This window comes from Balaenoptera acutorostrata, unplaced genomic scaffold, assembly GCF_949987535.1.
Source record: "Balaenoptera acutorostrata unplaced genomic scaffold, mBalAcu1.1 scaffold_761, whole genome shotgun sequence".
Lineage (NCBI taxonomy): Eukaryota > Metazoa > Chordata > Mammalia > Artiodactyla > Balaenopteridae > Balaenoptera > Balaenoptera acutorostrata.
In genome coordinates this window covers 93,976-120,846 of record NW_026646194.1, presented here as the reverse complement: position 1 = coordinate 120,846, position 26,871 = coordinate 93,976, and the positions used below count along the sequence as shown (strand labels likewise).

The following is a 26,871-nucleotide window of genomic DNA, read 5'->3' as shown; positions in this document are numbered from 1 at the left end:
TCCTATTTGAGACTGCTCTGGTGAACATTCTTGTTCATGTCTCGTTGAGCGCATGTACAGGATTCTCTAGCGCATAAACCTAGTGCAGGAATTGCTAAATCTGAGGGCTTGTGCTTTTTCAGCTTTTCCAACTATTGACAAATTGCAATTCTGAATGATTGTGCCATTTATTCTTCCATCTATAGTGAATGAGTTCCTGACTCTCCACAGTTGGGATTATCAGACTTTTAGTTAAAAAAAAAATTGAGACTTCCCTGGTGGTCCAGTGGTTAAGACTCTGCGCTTGCTTCTGCTGCAGGGGGCGCGGGTTCCATCCCTGGTCGGGGAACTAAGATCCTACATGCTGTGCGGACAAACAAACAAAATTTTTTTTTGCCAATCTGAAGGATGTAACAAAGTTTAAAAACTGCATTTTCCTGATGATTAGCAAGGTTGAACATCTTTTTATACGTTTATTGGGCATTTGGGTTTCCTCTTCTGTGAATTACCTATTTAAATTCTCTGTCCATTTTATCACTGAGCTGTTTTCCTTGGTGCATTTTATACTATAGATATAAGTATTATTTTTCTGTGTGGTAAATATTTTCTCCCAGTCTTGGTTTACCTTTTACCATTATGATGCCTTTTGATACACAGAATTTTAAGATTTTAATAAAGTCAGAATTTTCAGCCTTTTCTTTTTATGGATGGTGTTCTTTTTCTCTTATTTAAGAATTTTTTTTATCTTTAAGTCATAAAATTTTTCTCCTGCATCATCTTTTAAGAGTTTCTAGGTTTTGCTTTTCACAATTACTTACTGAGTTCACCTGGAATTTCTCTTGGAATTTTATATTTTCCAAATTAATACTGATTTATCATTGTTCATCTTTACCCCAATTATTTATGTCAGCTCTGACATATTTCAAATTTCTAATATACTTATGGGTCTCATTTGGTCCTTCCAAGTCTGTTCAAATTCTGTATCATTATCACATTGTCTTAACTATGGCTTTATAGTAAGTTTTGATAATAAGTCCTTTACCTTGGTCTTTATTTTAACATGTTCTTAGCTGTTTTAGGCACTTTGGATTTTGATGTAGATTTAAGAGTTAGCTCATCAAGGTATATGAAGTACACTGTTGGTATTTTAATTAGAATGATATTGAATTTATGAATCATTTTGGGGACAGTTGATATCTTTAAAATATTGAGCCTTCCCATCTATGAATATGGTATCTCTTTCCATCTGTTTTCCTCCACATTAATGTATATATTTGAAGTTTTATAATTCTCTTCAGAAAAATGTAGGTATCTTTTGTTACACTTATTGCTAGGTACTTCTTATTTTTTTTTTCTTGTTGTAGTAAATGGAATCTTTTCAAAAATTACATGTTCTGTTTGTTCTTGGTGTATATGAAGTAAATTAATTTTTTGTATACTGATCTTATATTAGCCACTTTGCTGAACTCATTCACATAATTTGCCTGAAGATTCTATAGCCAATCATATTGTCTGTGAGTAATGTCTTTTGTAATCTTCATGTCTTTTATTTCTTTTTCTTGTCCCATTGCAGAAGCTCAGATTTTTAGCATAAGGTTCAATAGAAGTGTTATAACTGGGCATTTAACTATGATGTTTGATATACTTTCTCAAATTAAGGAAGTTCCCATTCATCCTGATTTTGCTAAGAGTTGTTTTTTTTTTTTAATTGGTCTTGAATTTTATTACTCTTCTGCTTTTATTGCTCAACCATAGTTTTCTGTCTCTGAATCTCTTTGTATATTCCTTAATTATATAACCACCTAACAGTATTGAGGCAAAGACTATTTTCAGATGAAAAGGACTTGACTATTTTTATCCCAGTGAGGAAGATGAGCAAACATAATAAATCAAGCAAATTTCTGAAAGATACATTTGTGTAAATGTGGAAATGTGGGCGTATTGTGGAGTTGATGAGGAGATGGGAGGTAATGTCATCTTGTGGAAATGGCAATAGTTAAGGATTGAATAGAAGACTGGAAGAAGTGGTGAATTTCTAGAATTGTAGCTGGGGGAATAGGAAGAGAAATGAATAGTGATAGCCCTCAGCTAGGATTAAAATTAGATTTCTAGTGGTACTACATAGCTGAGTCTTGTGACTTTTATGCAGTAATGCTCTGTAACTTGAGTTTGGGGGTAGAGTACAAGAATTCAAGTAGATGGATTGATCTAAGGATGTGAGTATGCAAGGTGGTTGTAGCATAAGGGTTAGGGAAGTGTGGAATTACTGGGGTAGTTGGTTTTAAGATGTAATTGACTTGATCAGTCGTGGATGAGTGCGATTGCTGCTTACAGGAGGAAAAGAAGTCAGGAACAGGTCTGATACACCTGGACAAATTTTTGGTGAAGAGGCAATGGGAAAGAGAAGGAAGAAGTTTGTGATCCAATGCAGAAAGTAGAGTATACGATTTCAAAAGAGAATTGTCTTGAGGTAATGACAAAATCTAGGTTATGGCCATAAATTTCAGAGTTTTTGATAGAATGGTTTCCAGAAAGTACTGTAGATGAGTCATTTCTCGTTAAATTGCCTGCAAATGAAATGACCCAATTGTTCCCATCTGTAATGAATATGATTTTATTCTTACAGGACTATCTAGTTGATGTGTTGAGTCTACAAAAATGTTAATCTTTTTTCTGTCATTTTACAGATGTATTACCATCTGAAGTGCTGCATTTTCATGAAATGTGGTGTGTTTAATCCTTGCATTTTAAGCGAATTAGATTTTTTTAATACCTTTTTTTTCTTTGGCCGCGCAATGAGGCGTGCGGGATCTTAGTTCCCTGACCAGGAATCGCGTTAATGTATATAATAATGCCCCCTGAAATGGAAGTGCGGAGTTCTATCCACTGGACCGCCAGGGAATTCCTGGGAATTAGATTTTTAATGATATTTATTAAATATGTTTGAATATAGCGTTGACATTTTTTTGAGGGTGGGATCTTTTTCTTAGAATTCTTTGTTCTGTGTTAGTTTCTGTCTCTTTAGCATTTATAAATAAGGAGCAGATCTGTTTTCTTAAATAGGCTTCCCTCTGAGAAGTATTGAAAAATGTGGAAAGAGTAGGTTTTCAACTTGGAGGATTGATTTGTTTGTTCCTGGTGTTTTGGAATGGACCAGTGTGAACAGTATATTTTGTAATCCACAATTTTTAGGACCTTGGAAAACTCAAAAAAGATTCAGAAAATCATTAGAAGAAATGATTTTTGGAAATATATTTGCTTTTTTCTTTCTTTCTGGAGAAATGGTAGTCCATGTATGACCTAAGAAAGTTTTCAACAACTTGAAGGATTATAGTATAACCAAATTGGCCAAGTTTTCTGTATTTACACTAAGAATTTAATAAACTTAATTAAATTCCAGGTCCTTGCCATAAAAATTGTCAGATTAATCTAGTTAACTTCACGAGTGCAAACTTCATGTCTAGTAGTTTGCAGGGTCCTGCCGAGTATATAAAATGAAAATCTGATGTGATCTTTGTCTTCAAGGAAATTTTACTTGCGTGATAGAGGCAAGACATTCTTGGACTGAGAAATAACAATACAGAACAGCATAGGGTTGCAACGATTCTGCGGATTCTCTCAACTCTGTATATCATGAAAAATAATTTCATGTCTGCAGATATCTCCGATGCATGGGGAAAATGCAATATAAAATAGTTTTCTAACAAAAATTCAATGATATATCAATATCTACATTTATAATTAAATTTAAAATTATGCTAATTTGAATTTACTCCAGAAACTTTTGTTAATGAGCTGATTTTTGTTGACTGTAATAAATATTTCTATAGCACTTGCTCTATTTCTGTATTAAGTATTTTGCAACTGATAACTCCTTTAACTGGTCTTAGGAACCCTATGAAATAGGCCTGTTATTATCACCTCTCTTTTAAAGATAAGGAAAACAGAGAGGTTAATTAATTTGCCCAAAGTCAAACAGCTCTTGAGTGGTTGAGCTAGGATTGAATCCTGGCAGTCCAGCTCCACTCTGCCTCTTTATTTTTGGTTTATTCTGTTTTATTCATTTTCACCTATTCTCAGTGTTCCTTTATGAATGAAGTAGAAATAGATTTTCATCAGAAAATAAGTGAAAACTTTGCACATTTTTAGGGTATTACTTTTGCCGTTCTGGGACGTATTTTAAATATTTGTCAGTGTGTTGATACTTTGGGTTTATAACTGCTCCCCCGCCCCCGCCCGCTCCTCTCCAAATGAAACCAGAAATAAACTATAGAAAACAGCAAGTCCATTTTGTTATATGTTAATATAGTTTTGAGTCCTTATTTCTCTGAATTTGGTTCAAAGGAACCTCAGTTTTCCCATCAACTGCTAAAGTTCTATGACTTCCTCTTTTAATTTTGACTTCCTGAACTAATTGCAGTTTGGAATGTGGTGATGGGGCTGGGATATCAATCATTCAGGAATCTGGCTCTATCAGTGTGTCAATCATAAAAGAATAATCAATGTAGGGTTTCCAACTCTGATTCTTTTTGTGCCTTTTGTCAGGCCTTCCCATGTAGATTTTAATGATACAGGATACCATTTATGGAAAAATGGTAATTTTAATGATAAGAAATATCAGAGTAGCATTTTCTTGAGTTGTGTTTTTAAAATAAGCCTCTTTTAGCCAAGAATTGAAAACGACTGGACCAAGACCATGACCTGTGTCTGTCATTGCCTTTGTCGCCAGGAACCAAATGAAAGAAATCAGCCTGACTGGATGCCTGTTTACTTTTGTAGTCTATTAGTGTGTCTTTGAGGTCCTGACACTGCCCTTGCTATTATTCAAGGTCTTGTTTTACTGGCAGAACTTGGTCTGGACAGCTGTTTTTTTTCCCTAATAGTTCTGGACAGATACGTTGATTTGTAGCTTCAGATGAGGTGCACACTTTGTCAGTTTGGACAAAAATAGCTTTGTGATTCTTGCTGTGAAATCTCATTTGTGTTTTTCTGGCTACTAGAGGGAAATTGCAAACAGACATAGGTAGGACGTCCTTTTCCTAAAAGCTGATGCACTAGAAATGAAATGATTATGAGTCCATAGGTTCAGTTTTTACAATAATTTAGGCAAGTCCCTTTCCACACACAGGTATTATCAGTATCCTCCTGGTCCCTCCCTCCCCATCGTCATCCTCATTGAGGTTTACAGGAAGGTCCAACTTTCTTTCCACGTGGAATGCTCATTGGATGACAGGCCCTGGAGGCTCTGATGTCTAAATCCTCCCTTGGCTGCATGATGACTCTGGCATTGGACTGTGGAAAAGGTTTATGACAGGCCTGTTATGTGCTAAAGTTCGTTATCTGTCAGGTGCTGGACAGGAAGATAGATTATATTCAGAATTAGTGTGATAAACACCCTTGGATCTTCTGAGTTATTTCATCATTATCTATTGATTTGTTGCATGAACTGCCAGATGACTAAAAGATAGGTTATCACAGTTTGGCTGGATTTTCTCAAAGAAGGCAGCTCTGGATGAGCTTGAGTGCAAGATACATTGATAATAGAGAGGTTGGAGAGATAAGGTTGGGGCAGACAAAAAACCTTAGTGTAAGACCTAGAAGATACTGTTGGCTATTGTGAATTTCATCTATGTAAGAAAAGATTTTGTCCTAACATCATCATCATCTTATATTTACTTATAAATTTCGAGTTAAATTTTTTCTCAAGGTAGACCTGTGTGATCTGATGGATCTATTTTTTGTGTCTGATGATAGCGTGCTCTCGTATCTTTGTCACTCATTTCTATTTGCAAAACTTTCTGCCACCTGGTTTTGCTTATGAAGACTTCAATATTGGGAACAGATTTGAGGATCTCTTTGTATAATCTAAATTTTCCCCTAGTCCATTTCCTTCACAAAATATACACAGAGTTTCCTTTAAAAATCTGTGTTCTTTAAAAAATAACTTGTTAACTGAAAACTTGTTCTGAACAGTACTCATTCAGAAATATTGAAGATGGCTTTCTACATCTTTTGAATGTCATTCCGACTGAAAGGTTTTCTCTCTGCTCTGATCTCTTAGCTCCTGTGATGGGGAAATGTAGAGAAGGGAGCAGGCAGGAAGGATGGCAGGTGGGCGAGGAGGGCAATATTGTGAGTGCAAAACTCTTCTAAATGAAATAGTTACTATGGGAACAACTTTATAAAGCAACATAATGAATATTTTCTTAAAAGATAAAGTTTTTCACAATCCTCTCACCCTAATAGATCAACTGCATTTTGCATGTGTGTTTAATTATAACCCATGTAGATATAATAATAACACAGACACTTGCATATGTTGACTTTACAGTTAACATTGTGTCATATTACATTTGTCCCATAATTTAAATCCTAAATAACACTGTGTCAAGTGAGGTACCTTATTTTATGAAATTATGCCCCTGTTGTGAGTTATTTAGGTGGTGTCCATTCTTTTTCTGTTACAAATAAGGCACATTAGTTTATTTAGAAAACCTTTGAGCACCCATCAAACCACTGTTGGATGCTTTCCTGGATATTGTATTTTCATGGATGAAGTCAAACATTTGAAAGACCAGTGGTGACGAATTCTATGGGAATAGCTTTTATGGGAAAAGTAGTTTTTATAAAGTATTTTATGTTATTTTACCCCACTGCATGACTGTCTTTTCAAAATTTTTCTAGGATGAGCTATAGAAAAAAAAAAATCCATTTATCCACTGGTAGGATCCCAGCACTCTAAAAGATTCCCATCCTTTTCAGCTTTGTACATAATTTCAGATCTATTGTAGCATATTAATTTTTTTCTTGTTTTTCACCTTAGGATCCTTGAAAATAGTTGAGGAGTATTAGGTTTTAGAAAGATACAAGGATTCCGATTTGCTCTAAGTGAGACCCATGTGGCCTTCGCCAACTGTACCGCCCAGGATGAACTGATGTTAGGTTGACCAGTGAACGTCATGGGCAGAAGCTCACACATTAGGGCACATATGCACTAGTGCACAAAAATCATTGCGTCTTTGCAGTGATTTTTGTCTTGCTGTATTGCAGTATGTGTGAAGTAGCTAATGGTTTCAAAGTTTTCACGGGTAACCATTGAGCCAGTGACAAAAACAGGTGACATCGTTATGGAGTTTGCTCACTCCACTGTTTGCTTACCATAGTGACAATTTTGAATGTCCAAGACTATGGTAACACGAGGAGCTGTGTGATTTCCTTCTGTATGGGTGTTTGTGTGTTTTGTTCAATTGAAGCACACTCTATATTCTATTACATAAAATAAGTTGTGTTGAGATGCATACGTAATGTGATTTCTTTTGAAAAATGTTTGAATAATACTGTGGTTGGACTAGAAGTGCTGAGTAGTACTTGCTTTTTGAGATGCTACACACACACACAGACACACACACACAACATTTTGTTGGACATGATTTTGGAAATGCCATCATCTTAGATTTTTATATGACCAATGATCAAGTCTTTACAGTTACATGTACCATACGTATATATGTTTACATATATTAAAGCTTTGTCCTAATGCTCTAATTTTGCTACTTATATATTTTTTCCTTTGGGAAATATGAGTCCAAGTGAATTAAAAATGCCAGAGGCGGGAGTGTGATACACCTGAAATGTCCTTGGATTTTAGAAAGATTGTACTTCTCTTTTTCTTAATTTATAACATTTTTTATTAGAAATGTAATATATAGAAAACTTGTAGGAAAATATAAAGAAATAAAGAAATGCAAGAAAATAAAAACTACTTGTAATCCTGCTACCCAGAGCTAAGCTGCTGTTAATATTTAATATATTTTATTTTAGTTTTTTCTATATATTTATGTGTATATTCTTTCATGTTTAAAAGTAAGTTTGGAATCATTCATATCATACATGTCCTGTTTTTTCTTCACTTTTTATATCATTAGCATTTCTGTGCCAATAAACTCTTTGTAAAAATGATTTTATAATACCATGACTCCCTCATGTTCCAGTTATAGTATGTTTTCTTTCTGAAATGTTGGGGATTCTCTGTTGCATGTCGCAGAGTCTTAGGTACTGTTTTTCCCTGTGTGCCCATCCTTGAATTAAAAGAGCCCATCTTTTACCAATATTCTCTTTGTTCTTAAGTGCTCCTAAAACCGCCCCTCAGATCTGAAGGTCAAATTGACACGTGTAGGCCTGGCTGGTTTCTGACGTCCAGCATGAGTGGTTCTAGCGGGGGGTGTGGGAGTTGGTGGGTGTTGACCTCGGGTGAGTCAGCATTTTCCCCTGCTCCTCTGGTGAAGGTCTTCTCCCTGGTTTTTTTCCTGTCTCCACCATACTGTGTCCTAAGACACATCGACTCCCTCAGTCTCAGTTCCCCCTGACAGTTGGCATTCCTGGGTGCGATGGTCTTGTGAGGGTCTGTGCAGAGAGGTTCTGATGCCTGCCTGGGCCTGTCGGATGGAGGAAGCTTCTCCCACCATCTGCAAAAGCGCAGGCTCTGGGGTCAGCAGTCCAGCCTGAGTGAGGCAGGAACTAGGACCACCTGGGCCAAAGTCCGGGATAATTCCTCAGAGACTGAAAACTACGTAATTGATTTTCTTAATTTCTGGTGCTGTTATTGTGGCAGCCTTCATGTGTTGTCATGGATATTTCTGTTGGAAAATTGTGGGAGAGCAAATGGAGTTGATTGAGTTGGTTTTCATCACGCAGAGAAGTCTACACGCTACTGAGGGGGAGTGGGTCTCATGCAGTGACATGTTCGAGTTCAGCCTTGGCCTTGGATGCTGCTGAGGTTATCGAATGGCATTCCTGGATGCGTTTGTGCAGTTCTTCCCTGTGGAAGTAGGGCACAGAAACTTTAAACTTTATCTGGTCCAGAGATCACTGAGTTCTGGGCTCACCATGGCCCATTTCAAGTGCCGTGCGATCCCGTGGCTCGGACTCAGGGAGCTGGGGCCATGCTGGCAGTCATATTTGACTGTATGTGTACAGCTACTTAGCTTACTCTGCAGTGACGCTAGAGAGGCTAGCAATTGGTTATGCTCTTTGAGGCAACCTTTTTAGCCTGATAATTTTGCATTTGTACCGTGAATAGCCCTCTGACATTTTCTCAGAGTTAATTTTCAGGTAAGGAAATGAAACCTTTAGCTTCAACTTGCTAGAGTTTTCATAGCTAGTAAGTGGTACAGCTGGGGTGAAAATCTGGTTTTCCCTATACCAAGTCTAGGACTTTTTCTACCATTGTATCAGTTCTTAAGCCAAACTAATGAATCATTTATTTTCCAGGAGGCAATTTTATTGCAGTGGATTTATGTTTTTGGTTTATTTATCCATTTGACAGGTCTCTGAACCATGATTTCCCCACTTTTAAGAAATATCAACAATGCCATGCTTGATTTACCTGAATGCCAAAGTGCTTTCCGTGTGTACTGAATAATTGCGGTGTGTGTTTAAGGACTATTCTTAGTGACTCACCCCACTTAATTTCATTCCAACTAGCATGATTTATTACTCCTGAGGATGGTTGATAAGTAGGGTATCCACTTGAGGAAAGTGTCACCTTTTATGTGGGACATACTTATGAGAAAATTGATGATGGAAACAAATGAAGTTAATTAGATGAGGGAAATTAAATAGATAAATAAGATATTTGAAGTCAGATTTGCACAGAGCAACAAAGATACTTGGCAGTTTTATGACATTGCCATCTTAAATCTGTTTGGCAGATGACTAAGCATTAAAAAAAATTGCAGACATCTGTCCTGTTTTTGACTGTTTCTTGCAGTGTTTTTTGTTTGGTTTACAAAGGATGTTCTTTGGGGAAAAGTTCAGGAAATACTAAAAACAATGCAGAAAAAAATTAAGTTCACTCTTAATCCTATAATCTAGACATGAGTACCCCCATACTTCTTTTCTTATACTATAGATTTATAAAATGCTTTTTTAATACTATAGATGTATAAAAAAGCAAGCTTTCAACCTGGATGTAACAGGTTCGTCACCTTCCTAAGGGGAGCGGGTGGGAGGTGTTTGGAGATGGCCAGGCTACCAAGACCTTGGGGCTGGAAAGAGGAAACGTAAAGTGAGTCCTAAAATCTTTTAGTACTTTTACTCTGGGCCAAACAAAGCTGCCTTTGGTGTTTTTAATGTCCCCTTAAGTTCCATTCTGCTGATAAATATGATTTGTCAATGAACTTAAAAATTTATTAATGAACATCTAAGAGGTCCCGATTTTTCAACATAATGAAAAATGTTTTCTACAGGGAAAATCCTTTTACATGCACCTTTGTGAACATAATAAATTCTTTTCTTAAGAAACATCCCTAGAAACAGCATTGCTGGATCAAAGACATGCATCTTTTAAAGTCTTTTGAAACATGTATACCAAGGAGTTTGACATTAGAAATTTTACAAGGATTTTGCAGTTCTTGAGCAGGGGAAAGAAAATGGTCCAAGCAGCATGTTCCACACATCAGATGCAGTCAACTCAGAGAAGGTGAGGGTATATATGGTTTAAGTTCATTCTGTTCTATAAACAAGACTGGCATCTTAGTTCTGGCACCCGTTATACTTTCATTGGGCCCGGGAATTGAGCCAGCAATCCCAGGGTAAAGCAACCTTGAAAAGAATTTTTTTTTTCTTCCCAGAATCATTTGAAAAACTTTCCAGGAGGAAAATCTGTAGCACTGGCAAGATTTGAGTGAAATACTGCTTTCTCCTTGTAAAGCACAGTGTCTCTTGTTCATCAACCTTCAGTGTCTGAGATCTGATTGGTTTCCTAGGCACCTATAACTCAGTGCTTAAAAAAGAACATCACTCTTAAAGTATGACATACTAACTAACTAAAATTAAACTAACGTCTCTAGTATGTTACCATCTTGCCAGCTTTTCCCACCGGCACTTTCTTTAACCTCATTTTAGGTCCTAGTGTTTGTAAGTCATTATTAATATTATACTTATAAACACTTCACTATTTTTCAGTTGCTCTCTCTGAGTGTATTTAACATTTTCAGTTTTAAAATATCCTCCAGGTTTTTTTTTTCATTTATTTTGTAAAAATTTAACTAGAAGTTAAGATTAGATGAATAGATAGCATTTCCCACTGACATTCTTTTTCCTTTAGGATTGCCATATTGTTGCCTTTTTAAATCCTTTTCATGTGAAAATCAAAGGCTGATAGAGAAAATATACTAGATTTTAAATTCAGAAAATGAAATAGCCAGGGCTCATCTCACCTCCAAACCCACAATCATTTTTGATAATTCGTAAGCCTACAAGTCAGAAGCATATTTTGTATGGAAAACCAGTATATGTTTTAGAATATTGCAGAATGCTGTATTTGTGAGTTCTAAGCCCCTTAAATATTGATTAGCACTGGTATGACTCTCTAGATAGTTATCTCTGGTTTTCAGGGGCATATATTTATTATTCATCAGTCTTCTTTTCTAAAACAAATTAAGATGCTATAAATGAGGATTCCTGTTCACTGGTACTCCTGAAATCATATGGAGTAGTTTTTATGTATTTATGTTGCCATATTTCCCTTCTGTATTGGCGGGTTCTGCATCTGCAGATTCAGCCAACTCGGGGTGGATCCGTGGTTGTGCAGATGCAGAACCTGCGGATACGGAGTGTGGGCTGTAAGGGACTTGAGCATCTGCAGATTTTGGTACCTGGGAGGGGAAGGGTTCTGGAACCAATCTCTCTCTGATACCAAGGGCCGACTGTATTTGCCTCCTAAGTGGGCATTTTTGATCTATAGTAATCACTGTAAACATACTACAATACTTTTTATTATATTCATACACAGATGAAGAGGGTGTTTTCCCTCTAGGTTTTGAAGACCAGAAGATACGGGTTTCCTAGTTTTGGAACCCTGGGAAATTACTATATCTTCATTTTTAAAATGGGGGTTATACAGGATATATATGAAAACTATTTAGCTCAGTTCTTGGGATACTGCAGGTGCATTCCATGATAATTAAAGAGCGTCTCTGTTAATTCATAACAACAAATAGTTTGAGGGGTTAATACTGTTTACTTGCAGTCTCATGTTGCCAAAGTTTCATATTTTAATGGAGTAACATTTTATTTTATTTTTTAAAATTGAGGTATAGTTAATTTACAATGTCGTGTTAGTTTCAAGTGTACAGCAAAGTACACATTCAGTTACACATATATATTCTTTTTCAAATTCTTTTCCATTATAGGTTATTATAAGATACTGAGTATAGTTCCCTGTGCTATGCAGTAGGTCCTTGTTGTTTACCTGTTTTATATATAGTAGCGTGTATATGTTAATCCCAACCTCCTAATTTATCCCCTCTCCCCGTCCCCCCACCCACTATCTCCTTTGATAACCATAAGTTTGTTTTCTATGTCTGTGGGTCTATTTCTGTTTTGTAAATAAGTTCATTTGTATCATTTTTTAATATTCCACATATAAGTGATATCATATGATATTTGTCTTTGACTTACTTCACTTAGTATGATAATCTCTGACGGAGCTAAATAGTTTACATATACATCCTGTATAAGCCCCATTTTAAAGATGTGGATATAGCAATTTCCCAGGGTTACAAAACTAGGAAACCCATATCTGCTGGTCTTCAAAACCTAGTCTGTTTTCCATGTTGCTGCAAATGGCATTACTTCATTCTTTTTTTATGGCTGAGTAATATTCCATTGTATATATATATATATACGACATCTTCTTTATCCATTCATCTGTCAGTGGACATTTAGGTTACTTCCATGTCTTGGCTATTGTAAATAGTGCTGCTATGAATATTGGGGTGCATGTATCTTTTTGAGTTAAAGTTTTGTCTGGATATATGCCCAGGAGTTGGATTGCAGGATCATATGGGAATTCTATTTTTAGTTTTTTAAGGAATCTCCAAATATGTTCCATTATATTCTAGTAATTATATTATTAAGATTGTGTTAGGTCACAAAATTTAGGGAATTAAAAATATGGAACTGTCAAAATGTTATCTCATGCCATAATAAGCCAATATTTCAAGTTTAGAAAGTATAAATTAAAAATATTTAAGGAAAGAACATGTTATATCATTCTCAGTGTAAATCCTGTAACAACATATGGGATGAAAAATACTAGTCCAGTAAGATCATGTATATATGAGGACCTCTTTCAACTTAAATTCACTTTTGATTTTTGAAGACTTTTCTGGTTCATAGATGAAATTTAGTTTCCGTACAACATCTGAATCACTATGAATTTAGTCTTTTCCACCTATATACCTGTTTCAATAGGTATTGGTACATAATAATGCAACACTTAGCCTTGAATATTGGGCTTTAAAGCAAAAATTTCTTTGCTTTTTTCAAAAAGTCAATAAAATGATAAAATATGTTGGGAACCTACGATAAAACCTAGAAAAATGACGATTCTAAGCCTTATGTTGGGGTTAAATTGATTGTATGTTTTAAAAGCTGTACTATATTCAATACATTATTTAAATATTGCAGTTTGAAGCGTTTGCTATAGGGCCTGGTGTAGCCCATGCTCACTGAATGGTAGCACAGTGCCTTGTGCACAGTGGGTATTTAATTAATGTTTGTCAAAGTGGAAGACTGCACCCCACACCTCTCTTGCCCCTCCAGGGTACCTGAAATTCTAACTACTAAATGGTGTAGTATTTAGTCTCTAATAGGAAGTAGGGTTCTTGCACAGTGGGTGCAGGGCTGGTGGGATAAAGCCTTTTGGACCTCTGCCCAAGGAGGCTGCCCGCTCTGGGGGAGGCTTCCCCAGTGGGCACCTTGACTGGCAGGTCACTGAGCATCCTGGGTGGAGAAGTGACCTTCAAAAGGGAAGTGATGTTGCCTCATCTTCAGTCACAGCTCTGACATGTCTTCTTTACTTGATTTTAGTTGGTTTTCCTTTCAATACTTGATTTTAGTTGGTTTTCCTTTCAAAGAAATCTTTTGTGATCTTTTGCTCTCATTCTCTGCTCTGTGTGTTGCTAGTTCCTGGTGACATAATATTGATAATAAAACCTTTTTGATGCAAACTATAATATATAGGATGGATAAACAACATGGTCCTACTGAATAGCATAGGAAACTATATTCAATATCCTGTGACAAAGTATAATGGAAAAGAATATTAAAAAGAATGTATATGTATGTATAACTGAATCACTTTGCTCTGAAACAGAAATTAACATAACATTGTAAATCACCTATACTTCAGTAAAAACAAAAACCCAAAAAATGCCTTTTCCTTCTTGGCGACTCAGGCTTCAGGTGATTTGTTGAGCTACTTGTCTTCTTGATGTTAGAGTCTAAAAGATATATTTTTTAAGACAGTGGATGGAAAGTGAGATGTACCTAAAGTGACCATGGGAGTATTTGGGAAGGTTTAGTTTGGGATACCAACTAGTTCTTACCAAGGGCTTTAGGCAGTGGTTAAAAGAAGAGGCTTTGGTGACAGTTGGCCTGGCCTTGAATCCTGTCTTCACACTACATGCTAACCACGCAACCTTGGGCTTGTTACTTCTCTGTGCCTCTGTCTTCTCCTCTGTCAAATGGGGATAATAATAGCACCTAGTTGAGAGGATTGCAAAGTACTTAAGCAACGTCTAGTGCATAGTAAAAACTAGCTCAGGAAATGTTAGTTGTGGTGATGAGAAAGTGCAAATTCCAAGGTACAGGCACGGGAGGATGGAATTGGGAGCTGTGATGATATGGGAACAGTGACTGCTGACTCCTGTTCCCCTCTGCCCACCAGAGGGGACCTCTGTTCTCTCCGAGGCACCTTGAGTACCCACTGAGACAGAGCAGGGATTTGTACCTCGAGATTGTGGTCTGCATACAGAGGCTTTGCTCTGTTGGTTTGGCTCAGATTTATTACTGTGGCATTCAGAATGCGAAATAATAGTTAATGGGGACAAGGGAATTTATGGCAAAATTTAAAATCACTTAGTGACTAATAACTTAGTGGTCTATGAAATCTGTATCTTGATATGCAGGGTGGCTATGCTATTAACATTTCTGAGCTATTTAGAAGCTGGTTGGATGCTTTTTGTTACACGTTCATTTTTCATCTTTGCTTTTCCATTGAGGAAACATCAGTAGGATTTAATAATTGCCTGTCATCTCTGGGAAGATAAGTAAGATTATAGATTATTAAGGGTTATTTTTCATTTTGATGGTGGATAAACATTAAGAGGAATCCTTGCTGAATGCAAACTGTGATTTATTGATTATGATTACAGGATTAATATGAAACCACTCAAATGTTTCCCTGCTCATAGATTCTTTCCCAGTGCTACTGTAGATAGATTCAGAAGGACTATTAGCTATGAGTATTTATTAAGTATTGGATACCTGCTGTCTCACAGGAGCTTCTCCGAGTAGGTGTTTTGTAATTGAGGAAATGCAGGCTAGGGGAGGTTGAACAACTACCCAAGATGTTACAGGTTTCACCTCCTAAGCACATTTTCTTTCTGCCATACTTTGCAAATCAAGGCTTTTGATACAACTGATTGCTTCTTAAGGAAAAATTTTTTTTCAGCTTTAGTAAAATCCAGCCTTCTTCAGGAGGCAGTTCACTATGGTGAATTTGGCATTTGAGTCCTAGGGTCAAAGGCTGGGTTATGGGGAAGAAATTACATAATGTATATGAAGTATCTAGAAGGGACCTGTCACACAGTCAGTGCTTTCTCTTCACGTGGTCTCTGGCTTTGGGTGGGGTGCCCACCATCCAGTGAAACAAGCCAGGGGACTTCCCCGGCAGTCCAGTGGTTAAGATTTTGCCTTCCAGTGCAGGGGGCACGGGTTTGATCCCTGGTCGGGGAACTAGGGTCACGTGTGCTATGGTGTGTGGCAAAAAAAAAAAAAAGAACAAGCCAGGGCATCAGATACATCTGAGTCTGAATAGGGCACTCTCTGACTTTGGGCAGGAGACTACTTGGGGTGCTTTTGGCTGCAAATAAGAGACTCTTATTTTCAAGTGCCTTATACCAAAGGGATTGCTCAGTGAAGTCTAGAGGTCGAGCCCATTGAGAGTTGGCTGATGCAGGTGATCCATCCCTCTTCTCTGTTACACTTGATGTTAGTCTGTCTGTTAACTCACAGCAAGTTGGCTACGGGACTACCGGGCATCACATCTGGATGTGACAATCACTAGAGGAAGAAAAAAGACCATTTCTTCTTATGGTCCTTTCCTACTAGAGAGGAACATTTTCCCAGAATCCTTTTCCCCAAGAGACTTCTCTCCGGTCTCATTAACCAGAGAATGGTCAAATGCCCATTCCTGAAATAATTACTAACAAAGTGAGAATAACCTCTGCAGCTCAGAGTGGGGTGGCCCCTTGAGGCACACGGATACCTGCACAAAACTGAGGTCCTGTAGAGAGTCCGAAGGAGGGAAGGGATGTTACTCTCCTCTCTCAGCCTTTATTTCCTCATGTATAAATGGGGGAGCACAGCACTTACCTCACATGACTGTCAAATGAGACAGGCACCAAAGGCCAGCAGCAGAACAAGGGCTCACGGTGAACTTGAAGGAGCGTGAGACCAGGGCCACGAGTTCCGGCTTCTACTCCTGCTTAGTTATTGAAAGCTGTGCAATTTTAAACAATCTCGGAATCTCCTTTTTCCACTTACTCAACAGGTATCTTTTGAGACCTGCCATGTGGCAGGCGTTGTGCTGAGCTGCAGATGCAGGACATACCTGCCCCATATGTATGTCTGTGCTAATAACTATGATTATAATGTTGCATAGCATGTATGATTGATTCTGTACTCACTATTGAACACCTATCGTGTCCCACACTGTAGGGTTCACTCCATTTGCATTATCTTGGATGCTCACAATAGTTTCTTTGAGCAGGTATTTTGTAGTTGAGGAAATACATATAGGAATGTCAGGTGAATATTATCAAGAAGTAGTGGCTGGGGAAACCACCTCGGAGAACAGAACTATCCTCAGCGTTTGGAAGGAGTCCAGCAAGGCAAAGTCTGCTTGTCTCTTTGATTCATTAACATTGGAGATATGCCTCCTGGCCTTGGAAGTTGCTAGCTAAAGTATCTTACACATTTATAGTCTTTAAATCCATTACTTTTTGGAAAAATGTTCATTTAGTATTATTTTGATTAGTGAAAGGCTTGAATGAAAGTATTGATTTGACGAAACACCAAAACAGAAGCTCACTTCTGCTTATTTAGGACATTAAATTTAGTTGATGAAATGTGCAAGAGGAAGCGTGATTTTTCTGAATAAAATAGTCAGTAGTAGAAATAACAATTTGATTAACTTTGTTTTGGTCACAACCATGACCTTTTTGTGGGTTTTTTTTGGTATATAGCTGTTTTTATTTAGAACTTATTTAATTTCTCTCATTATTATAATTTTTAGCATATAGATCTTATATATATTTTATTAAATTTTCCTTAATGATTTCATATGATTGATATATTTTTAAAACATTTTATTTTAAATATAGGAGTGTGTACATGTCAATACTTTATAGGTATTACAATGATAGGGAAAGATGTGATTTATTTATTTTTTAAAAAAAATTTGTAATTTAATTTTTATCTTTGAGATAATTGTAGATTCACATGTAATGTTAAGAAATAATAGAGCTCTTCTGTACTGGAAAGATGTGATTCAAAAAGAGAAGGGCATGGAAATCCTGGGAAATTTCAGGCCATCTCAGACATTTTGTTGGTAACACCTATAGTGACTTAGACATGTATACTATCAATTGTTTAAAAAGAAAAATCTTTTAGTGTTTTAGTACTTACATATTCTCAAGTAGAATTAGTAGCTGGTTTCTTACCTATTTCTTGATCTAAACGCATATAGAGCAACTGTGTGATTTAACAAGGAAGGAGATGCTTTTGTGTCTTTTTCAAGTGGCTCATTGAAGTGACCTTTTCCAGGTGGTGGTCAAAGTCAGCACAGACATGGCTAATGTTTTCCATGTCAGCAGGTCAGTGCCAGCCCTTTCAGCCTGGACCCCGGGGGAATAATGTGTTCCATTTTGTAAATGACATCGCAGTCTTTCAACTGAACAATTAGTCACCCTGCTCGTGTTTTGTTTTATTATGTTTTGTTTCTTGGTAAGACAAATATTTGAAATGTAAGCAACGGCTTGTTCCAGGGCAGACGGTGTGAGAGGTTTGGGAGTGACCGTTGGCAGGGACTACGGAAAGGAGAGGCTAGTGGCTTCAGGAGGACCTGTGTGCCTGTTTTATCCTGGGACTGTTGCATTAGTGTAACATTTTGTATCATCTTTCGGAATGTATCAGAATGGAAGTTTAGGGCTTCCCTGGTGGCGCAGTGGTTGAGAATCCACCTGCCAATGCAGGGGACACGGGTTCGAGCCCTGGTCTGGGAGGATCCCACATGCCGCGGGGCAACTGGGCCCGTGAGCCACAACTACTGAGCCTGCGCATCTGGAGCCTGTGCTCCACAACAAGAGAGGCCGCAATAGTGAGAGGCCCGCGCACCGCGATGAAGAGTGGCCCCCGCTCGCCGCAACTAGAGAAAGCCCTTGAACAGAAACGAAGACCCAACACAGCCAAAAATAAATAAATTAAAAAAAAACAAATGGAAGTTTAGGGCCAGTGGATATGTTGGTTCAAAAATAAGCCAAAGAGAATCTCTGAATGTTACAGCTCTTCAAAGATACTCAAACCTCTTATTTTTGTTCACCTGGAGTCCTGTCTTTTGCTGTGTCTGTCGTCTTTTAACTCAGATTTTTGGTAGTACTCTGGAAAGAAATGTCTTTCTTCTTCCTTGAGGTTTTCAGTCTACATTTAAGGTCTTGATGATACCTGTGAGGTAGATAGAGACGCGCTCTGCTTTTAGCCTTGGGGAGATTTTTCCTAATAGTCCAGTAGTAATAGCATTTTCCAACCCCAAACTTATGTTTCTTCCTCAAATTATTGTTTTCAGGATAAATATGAGGCAGGCTTGTCCTGCGTTACTTGGGGTCAGCATTTTACTTAAGATCTTCTTCCTTTTTAACATATACAAGTCAGTTTAAAATGATGCAAGTTTGGTGAGAACTAAGAAATCTATAGCCTGTAGTTGAAAAATAGAAAAAAAGTTAAGACAATGAAAAGATGTACAGCATCCAGCGTTTTGCTTAATTCCCTGTTTATAGCACCTATTTCTCTAGGTTAGAAGATGAGAATTTTAGAACCTGTGGCATGTGCCTTGTCCCACCAAGACAGAGTGGACTTAACTTTTCCAACAGTAACTTAAGGTACCCTGTGCTTTTCTAAAAACGAGGCATCTCTGTGCTGCCCATCTGCAAGCTTCCATCTGAGCTGTGGTCCTGCATGCTTGCTGTCAGAGCAAGTTGACCCCTTAAGAAAAGACGTGTCCTAAAGAGTAGTGCTGGTGATTCATCTGCGCCTGTTAATGGGACTCTGTATGTCTCTGTGATAGGCAAAGAAGCATGTGTGTTCCTGAACAATGCTAAGTTAAGGCATAAAGTCGATTTTGGTTCCTAATAAGAGGAAAGGTCTCTGATAACCTAACTTTATTCCCAGAGTTGGTATTTTAGCTGTAGGCATATTTGGTCAGTTAATATGTACTCTGGTGAGTCAAATAACAGAACTTTCTTTTCTCCTCCTATTTTTTTAAGGTATGTAATACAGGGAGAGAAGTAACTCATCCTGGGTCATAGAAACCCTGAGCAAAGGACGCATGACTTTTCTTCTGTCATCCAGAAAAATATTTGTCCGCACCACAGGTTTGCCCTGATCAGTTTATCATCAGGCAGATTCACGCACATCACATATTTGGGGAGCAGCTGAAGAGCAATTATTGACATGAAAAACAAGAGCTGAAACAAAAAAAAACGAAAACAGAAACACAAAGAATTTTTGTGTGTGTGCTGAATGGTGTACCCTTATATTTCCTCTTCTGTTGTAAGGCAAAACTGTCTTTTCAGGTGACATCACCCATAGTGGACCAATTTGATTCATTTTCCTACAACTTTTCCATTATAGTTCATTTTCCTTGGAGTCCTACTATAGACATGAACTTATGAAATGTAATCTAACCTATCATGGACGAGTATTTCTTTTCAAGTCTTGTGATGCAAAATAGTAATAGTAATAACGATAAGAAAAAGAAATAAGAAAAATGGTAATATTAGTAATAGCTAACGTTTACTTAGCTTATTATGTCTAGGCATTGTTCTATATGTTTACATATATTGATAATCATAAGTTACTATTATTATTATCCCCATTTGACAGGTGAGGAAACAGAGGCTCAGAGAAATTAAGAAATTTGCCCCCAGTTTTTTTTTTAATTAATTAATTAATTAATTAATTTATTTATTTTTGGCTGTGTTGGGTCTTCCTTTCTGTGCGAGGGCTTTCTCCAGTTGCGGCGAGCGGGGGCCACTCTTCATCGCGGTGCGCGGGCCTCTCACTATCGTGGCCTCTCTTGTTGCGGAGCATAAGCTCCAGATGCACTGGCTCAGTAGTTGTGGCTCACAGGCCTAGTTGCTCCACGGCATGTGGGATCTTCCCAGACCAGGGCTCGAACCCGTGTCCCCTGCATTGGCAGGCAGATTCTCAACCACTGCGCCACCAGGGAAGCCCATGCCCCCAGTTTTATAGTTGGCAGAGAGGGGTTCAAATATTGCATTCCAGCTGTAGATATTTCACCATTAACCACTTTGCTGTGTTTCCAGTGGTCCTAATTATTTCAGAACATTTGTTTGTTCTCTGTTGTATCATCATTGAGAGCTTTGGTTTTGTTTGTATCTTCTCAGGTGGTCTTCGTGTTTTGGTCTTTGAGTAGACCCAGTCAACAGCATCTAGTTTCTTGCCTAGGTTCTGAAGAATGTGGGAAGTATCAGTACAAGAGTAAAGCAGATGAAAGATTAGAACATCACATTTATTACTGATAGGGGACCTAGCCCTATGTGCAGCATGTTCCCAAGAGGAAGAAAGGACAGAGCTGAGCCAGGCGTGCCTACTTTTCCCCAAGTTTCCCAGTCAGCTGGTTCAGGTTGGCTCCTGGGGGTGGCGCGAGTGATGGGGCAGAGGGAGGCAGTGGGTGGTCAGGGAGAATCCTTCCCGACAGAAGCCAGGAATGGTGAGAAAGGGCCGTTCTTTAACATTAGAGATGGGAGTTGATCAAGTCTGGGATCTAGCGAAAAGTTAACGTTACTGTTAGAATTAGGAAATGGGACAGGTGTCTATGATGTTCGGGAATAGTTTTGTGGTTTGGTGGCAAAATCGCGTGTTGGTATAAATATAGTTGGAATCCTGAGTTTGTATTAAATTGCTGCATGTCTCACCTCTCACCGATTTCTAGGATTTAAAAGCATATCCCTCTGGACCTAGGTCCTGTTGTTTCCTTTCTGTGTCTTTGAAGTGTTTTGTCTTTTCCATTATGTTTTCAATGGTGTTGCTTCCGTATTTTGTTTATTACTGACAGTGTGACCTATTATTGTGCTTTAGAAGGCATTGTTGTCTTAGGCAGTGTTATATGATAGGAGTAGTTATTCTGTTCATTTAGAAAAACACCTCAGATCTCAAAGCAATTTAGAGACCTCAGAACACAGCCTCTGTATAGGCGTTTTTGAGAGAGAACTTAGTAGATTTAGACTCCAACTTGTTCCCTATTGTAATCACCATTTAAGAGTGTTTGAAACAGGATTGCTACTTTTGGGGGATAGACGAGAAGTGATTATTGGTGAAATGCATGGTACTTAAAAGTGACAAGACAGTGTAGGAGGCCAGGTTTTAATTTCTAGAGGTGTCATCTAGAATAGAATGGGGAGGGCATTTGTGTCGCATAGTGATTTAATAGCAATTATGTGTAAACGGTAAGGACTTGTACTGTCCAAAGCTTCCGTAAAATGGTATCTAAAACATGTTGCCAAATTCTCTTCCTTTTTTCATGGTTTTGGAATGCTATTTGGTGCATAGCTTGAACGAGAAGCCTTTGGTGACAAGAAGGCAGTAGAAGAGAAATAGTGATAGCTAACGTCTGTTTGCGCTCAACAGTGTGCCCAGAACCGTGCCAACCACTCTAATTCTTGCTTCTTTCAGTTCTGTGAAGTATTCTGCAGATATGGAATCACAGGCTTTCAGGGGTGAAGTTACTTCCCCAGGGTCGCGCAGCTCATTGGTGATAAAAAGCTGTAAACCCAGCTCTGCAGACATGTTATAACATGTGTCCCTGAAAGGGAGAGGTGATGGGTGGTGCTTTATCTACCTGATTTTAATTTGGTTGAGAAAAAGAAAGCTGGCAAATCCTTAAATATCCGTATGTTAACTGAAAAATAATCTAATACTAGAAATGTAGTACTTTATGGACTTTTGTGCCTGTTGGAGGTGGATGGTTTTTTGTTTTTGTTTTTGTTTTTTACCCAAAGTGTGTTTATTGGGATGGTTTCCCATTCATCTTGATTCAGGGTGCGTTTAGTGCTGCTTCCATCTGAAGGAGCATCCTCTGTAAGCCTTGATTTTCCTCCTGTAGGCTGGCAGAGGACAGTAGAGCAGCCAACACCCAAAACTACTGTTTGTGCATGGCTAAAGACGGTGGTGATCTTAGAGCATGCTGGGCATTTCACATCCACGCGATAGGAATTGGGGCTCTGCACCAGGCGCTTCTTGTGTTTCCTCTTCTCTTCTGGAGAGGGATGAAGGAGATCCTTTGCGAGAGGCACGTTCTCCTGGGGAGGTCATCACCGCCGGAAAGGGACGTGGATGGTTTGATGTTAATGCTTTTGCTCCTTTTGAATTTCACTGTGTTTGCTGTAGTAAGATTTGTCTTTTAATATGTCCTGAATGATGGACTTTGGTTGAAGGCCTGTGTTCAAGGGCTCAGTGGGCAGAGGCATCCTAGATCTCTGTCAGGGAGTTGAAGTAGCTCCTATCCTGGTGGTCCAGCCGACTGGGTGGAAAGAAGCTGGGTCGGGGCCCGGAGGTGGCATTTAATGTCAGTCAGTGCAGAATTCTTAGGATTCATGTGCTGAGAGGTTCTTATTCTGTCTTGATCCACAAAACACAGTGAAATAAAAACCAGAGGGCTTTGGATTGAAGCTTTTTTTTTTTTTCCTCTCTCTATATACTGGTTTGGCCAAAAAGTTCATTTGGGTTTTTCCATAAGATGTTACAAAAAACCCGAACGAACTTTATGGCCAGAGCAATCTTTTTACTGAAGTATTGTTGATTTACAATGTTGTGTTCATTTCAGGTCTACAGCACAGTGATTCAGTTATATATTCTTTTTCAGATTCTTTTCCTTTTTTAGGTTATTATAAAATATTGAGTAGAGTTCCCTGTGCTATATATAGGTCCTTGTTGGTTATCTGTTTTATATATAGTAGTGTGTATCTGTTAATCCCAAACCCCTAATTTATTCCACCCCCTCCCTGCTTTCCCTTTTGGTAACCATAAGTTTGTTTTCTATGTCTGTGGGTCTATTTCTGTCTTGCAAATAAGTTCATTTTGTATTTTTTTTTAAAAAGATTCCACATGTGAATGATACCATATGATATTTGTCTTTCTCTGTCTGGCTTTGTTCACTTAATATGATAATCTCTAGGTCCACCCATGTTGCTGCAAATATTTCATTCTTTTTTATGGCTGAAGCTTATCACGTAAACTGAAGTGCCTCAGTGAACCTCCATGGGCTTCAAATCTAATCACCATCCCTGCGTCCCACACACTGGGCAGGTGATGAACTTGCTGGGTGTCACAGAGCTTTTCCCCCAGCACCATCCCTGTTTGCTCATGTATAAGAATTGTAGCCTAGCAAAATACCCTTCGTTTTTTTTAGAGCTCTGCCCTCTGCCTGGACAATGCAATCTAGATGCTTTCTTTAGTGTCATGATATATGTTGTTAATTTTAAAGGTAAATAAAATGTTGAAATATTACATTGCTCTAAGAAAAATAACTGAAACTAATCATGAAAAGAGACTATCTTTTATTTCTGCTGGTTGACAAACTGAATTGGAAAACACCAAACTTAAATTGTGGCTAGCATAAACAGAGGGAAAATGTAACCTTAGTGATGGGTTCAAAACCTTTTAAAATAAATATTTCCAATATTATCCCTCATACAACTTGATTTATTTAAGAGGGAGTGTTGAATTTAACTTCTCCTCTACATATCACAATTATAGTAGTTTTAGACTTGTTATCCAATCATGTAATGGCAAATAGCTTTAGAAAAATACAGTAAACACCGGGGGGGGGGGAGCGGGGGTTGGGAGGGGTGGTGGTGGGATGAATTGGAAGATTGGGATTAACATATATACATTAATATGTATAAAATAGCTAACTAATAAGAACCTGCTGTATAAAAAATAAACTAAAATTCAAATAAAAAAAAAAAGAAAAAATACAGTAAAAGCAACACCCAGCAATCACTTGAAGTGAATAAGTAAGCCTCTTAAAATTATACTTTTTTTTTTTTTCCAAATGGAGATACTTTCAAGGACTTCGAAAGTAGAGACATACTCAGTTTTTAAAAAACAAGCTTATCTCTTTACCAAATGTAGATTTAGTCCTACCCATGATAGTTGGCTTAATAGAAGTCAGTTGCATACTGGGATGTTTTTATTTTTTAAATGATACTCTAAAAATTTGACTGCTTATAATTTGGAGCATACTTGCTTTTCATTGTATACAAGTTAAATCTATGGTAATTTTAAGATGAACGTGATTTTAGTGTGATGATTGGGGATTATGAGATTTGTTTATGTAGCTGATTGAATTGTTTTGCCTCTAAGCAGCTTTATACCAAAAAAATCAAAGAGCTGTATATTTTGGTCATTTAAAAAATCTGCTTTTCCCTGTTTATTTTTTAAGCCAGTTAAATGCCTTTCTGAACAAGAGTGGGTAAAGCAAGTGAATAAGTGCTTTTCAAAACTTCCTGAATAAATTTAATTCATGTTGATGAGATGTATGAGAATCCATGATGGAGAGCCCATCATTAGCTTTAGGGGGCGGGCATGGTTAATTAATTAATATCATACCTTTTTTGTTTTACCCACATAAATTCCCCCTGAGGCCAGAAGTTTGTTAATCTCCACAGAATGCAGTATATGGCGATAAATACAGAAAGTGCATTTTCATGTTACCCAATGAAGGGGGATTTATGTGGCATTAGAAGAATCCACAGCCAGGCAGTATGGCCCTGAATGTCCCGTATGAGGCTTGTGTCCATAACATCGTAGTCATGGCCTAAGTAAGTAGTTATGTGTTGTCAAGCCTTTCTCCCTCCCCACGCCTTCCTACCAGTCTTGTTCCACTTGGCTTTTTCAAAGGAGACACCATGAATAGCTATTTCCTTTGCCATGGGTCAGGGTGGTGGTGGACCAATCTCTTAGCATCTCTGGGACTCCTGTGCGCTAATGCTATGAGGTGATAGGAGGCCTGTTAACCCCAGGAGGTGCGAAACAAGAGGAGGTCTTTTCACTGCTGACCCAGGGTTCTGTAGCTTGTTTCTAACTAATTAATTTTAGGTAGCAACTTCTGTATTCCATCTGATGTCTTAGTCCGTTTGGGCTGCCATAATGAAATAGCGCACATTGGGTAGCTTATAAGCACAGAAATTTATTTCTCACAGTTTTGGAGGCTGGAAGTCTGAGATCAGGCTGCCACCATAGTTGGGTGAGGGCCCTCTTCTGGGTCACAGCTTCTCATTGTGTCCTCATATGGCGGGAGGAGCTGGCTCTGAGTTGCATGGGATCTTTTTTATAAGGGTGCTAATTCCATTCATGAGGGCTCCACCCTCATGACCTAATCACCTCCCAAAGGCCCCACCTCCTAACACCATCACATTGGGCATTAGGGTTCTAACATGTGAATTTGAGGGGGGGGACACAAACATTCAGACCATAGCATATGAAAAATTGTGAACAGAGGAGAGAAAGTTTTGAATGCTAGAATGATACAAATTATGCTTGAATGTATTTCAGCACTGAAGGCATTTTTGTTTACTGCATCATCCATAGGGTGTTTGGGATTAGCCGTGCATCACTGTTATTTTGATTAGCTTTCACAGTAGGATAGGATATTGAAGGAGAAAGCAGGAAATCTACGGGAGAAGAGTGTGAAGAGTGAAGAAACACCATCTTGCAGTAGGGCAGGTGTATGTGTTAAGAAGAAATAGCCTGAGATAATTCCTATATTTCCATGAATACTGTAAATTACTGTTTGATGAGTGTCTGTGCTCCAATTCATTTTAATACCCAAAATGTATTTAACTATATTGTAAGAACACATTGCTAGATTGGAACTTAGACTTTTTTAGAGGTTCATAGATGACTTTATCCTTCTTGAAATTCCCCCTTGTGCGAGCATAACTCCATCGGTTGAACATAACTTTTTGTTATTTTGGGGAGAGAAGTTTATGACATAAATGATCATTTTAGGTATGTAAGTAGCTTTTACTTTTTCTCGTGATCTTATTCAGTAATTTTGTATTAGTTATTGATGGGTTCTTATTAGGTGACTTTCTATACCCTCCTTCCATTGGGTGAATTTCTGATGAATGTTTACTGGATTTTTATTCATATTACGTGGCTAGAACTTAGCATGTGTGTCGTGCATCTGTCAAGTGTGATGGCTTTTAGTCTCGCCATTCTTAGCTTGGTAGTATTATACTTCTTTTTTAAAAATTTTCTATAGTAAAGATATATTTTTATTGAGGTATAGTTAATTTACATTGTGTTAGTTTCAAGTGCACAGCAAAGTGATTCAGTTATATATATATTCTTTTTCAGATTCTTTTCCATTATAGGTTATTACAAGATACTGAGTATAGTTCTCTGTGCTATACAGTACATCCTTGTTGTTTGCCTGTTTTATATACAATAGTGTGTATCTGTTAATCCCAAACTCCTAATATATCTCCCACCCCACCCCATCCGCTTTAGTAACCATAA

The 26,871-nt window shown here is 37.9% G+C and overlaps 1 pseudogene; it reads right to left on the bottom strand.

The window, feature by feature from the left end:
• Positions 1–22,392: 22,392 nt before the first annotated feature.
• LOC130706852 (40S ribosomal protein S27-like) lies at positions 22,393–26,568 on the bottom strand (annotated as a pseudogene).
• Between the last annotated feature and the right edge of the window lie 303 nt (positions 26,569–26,871).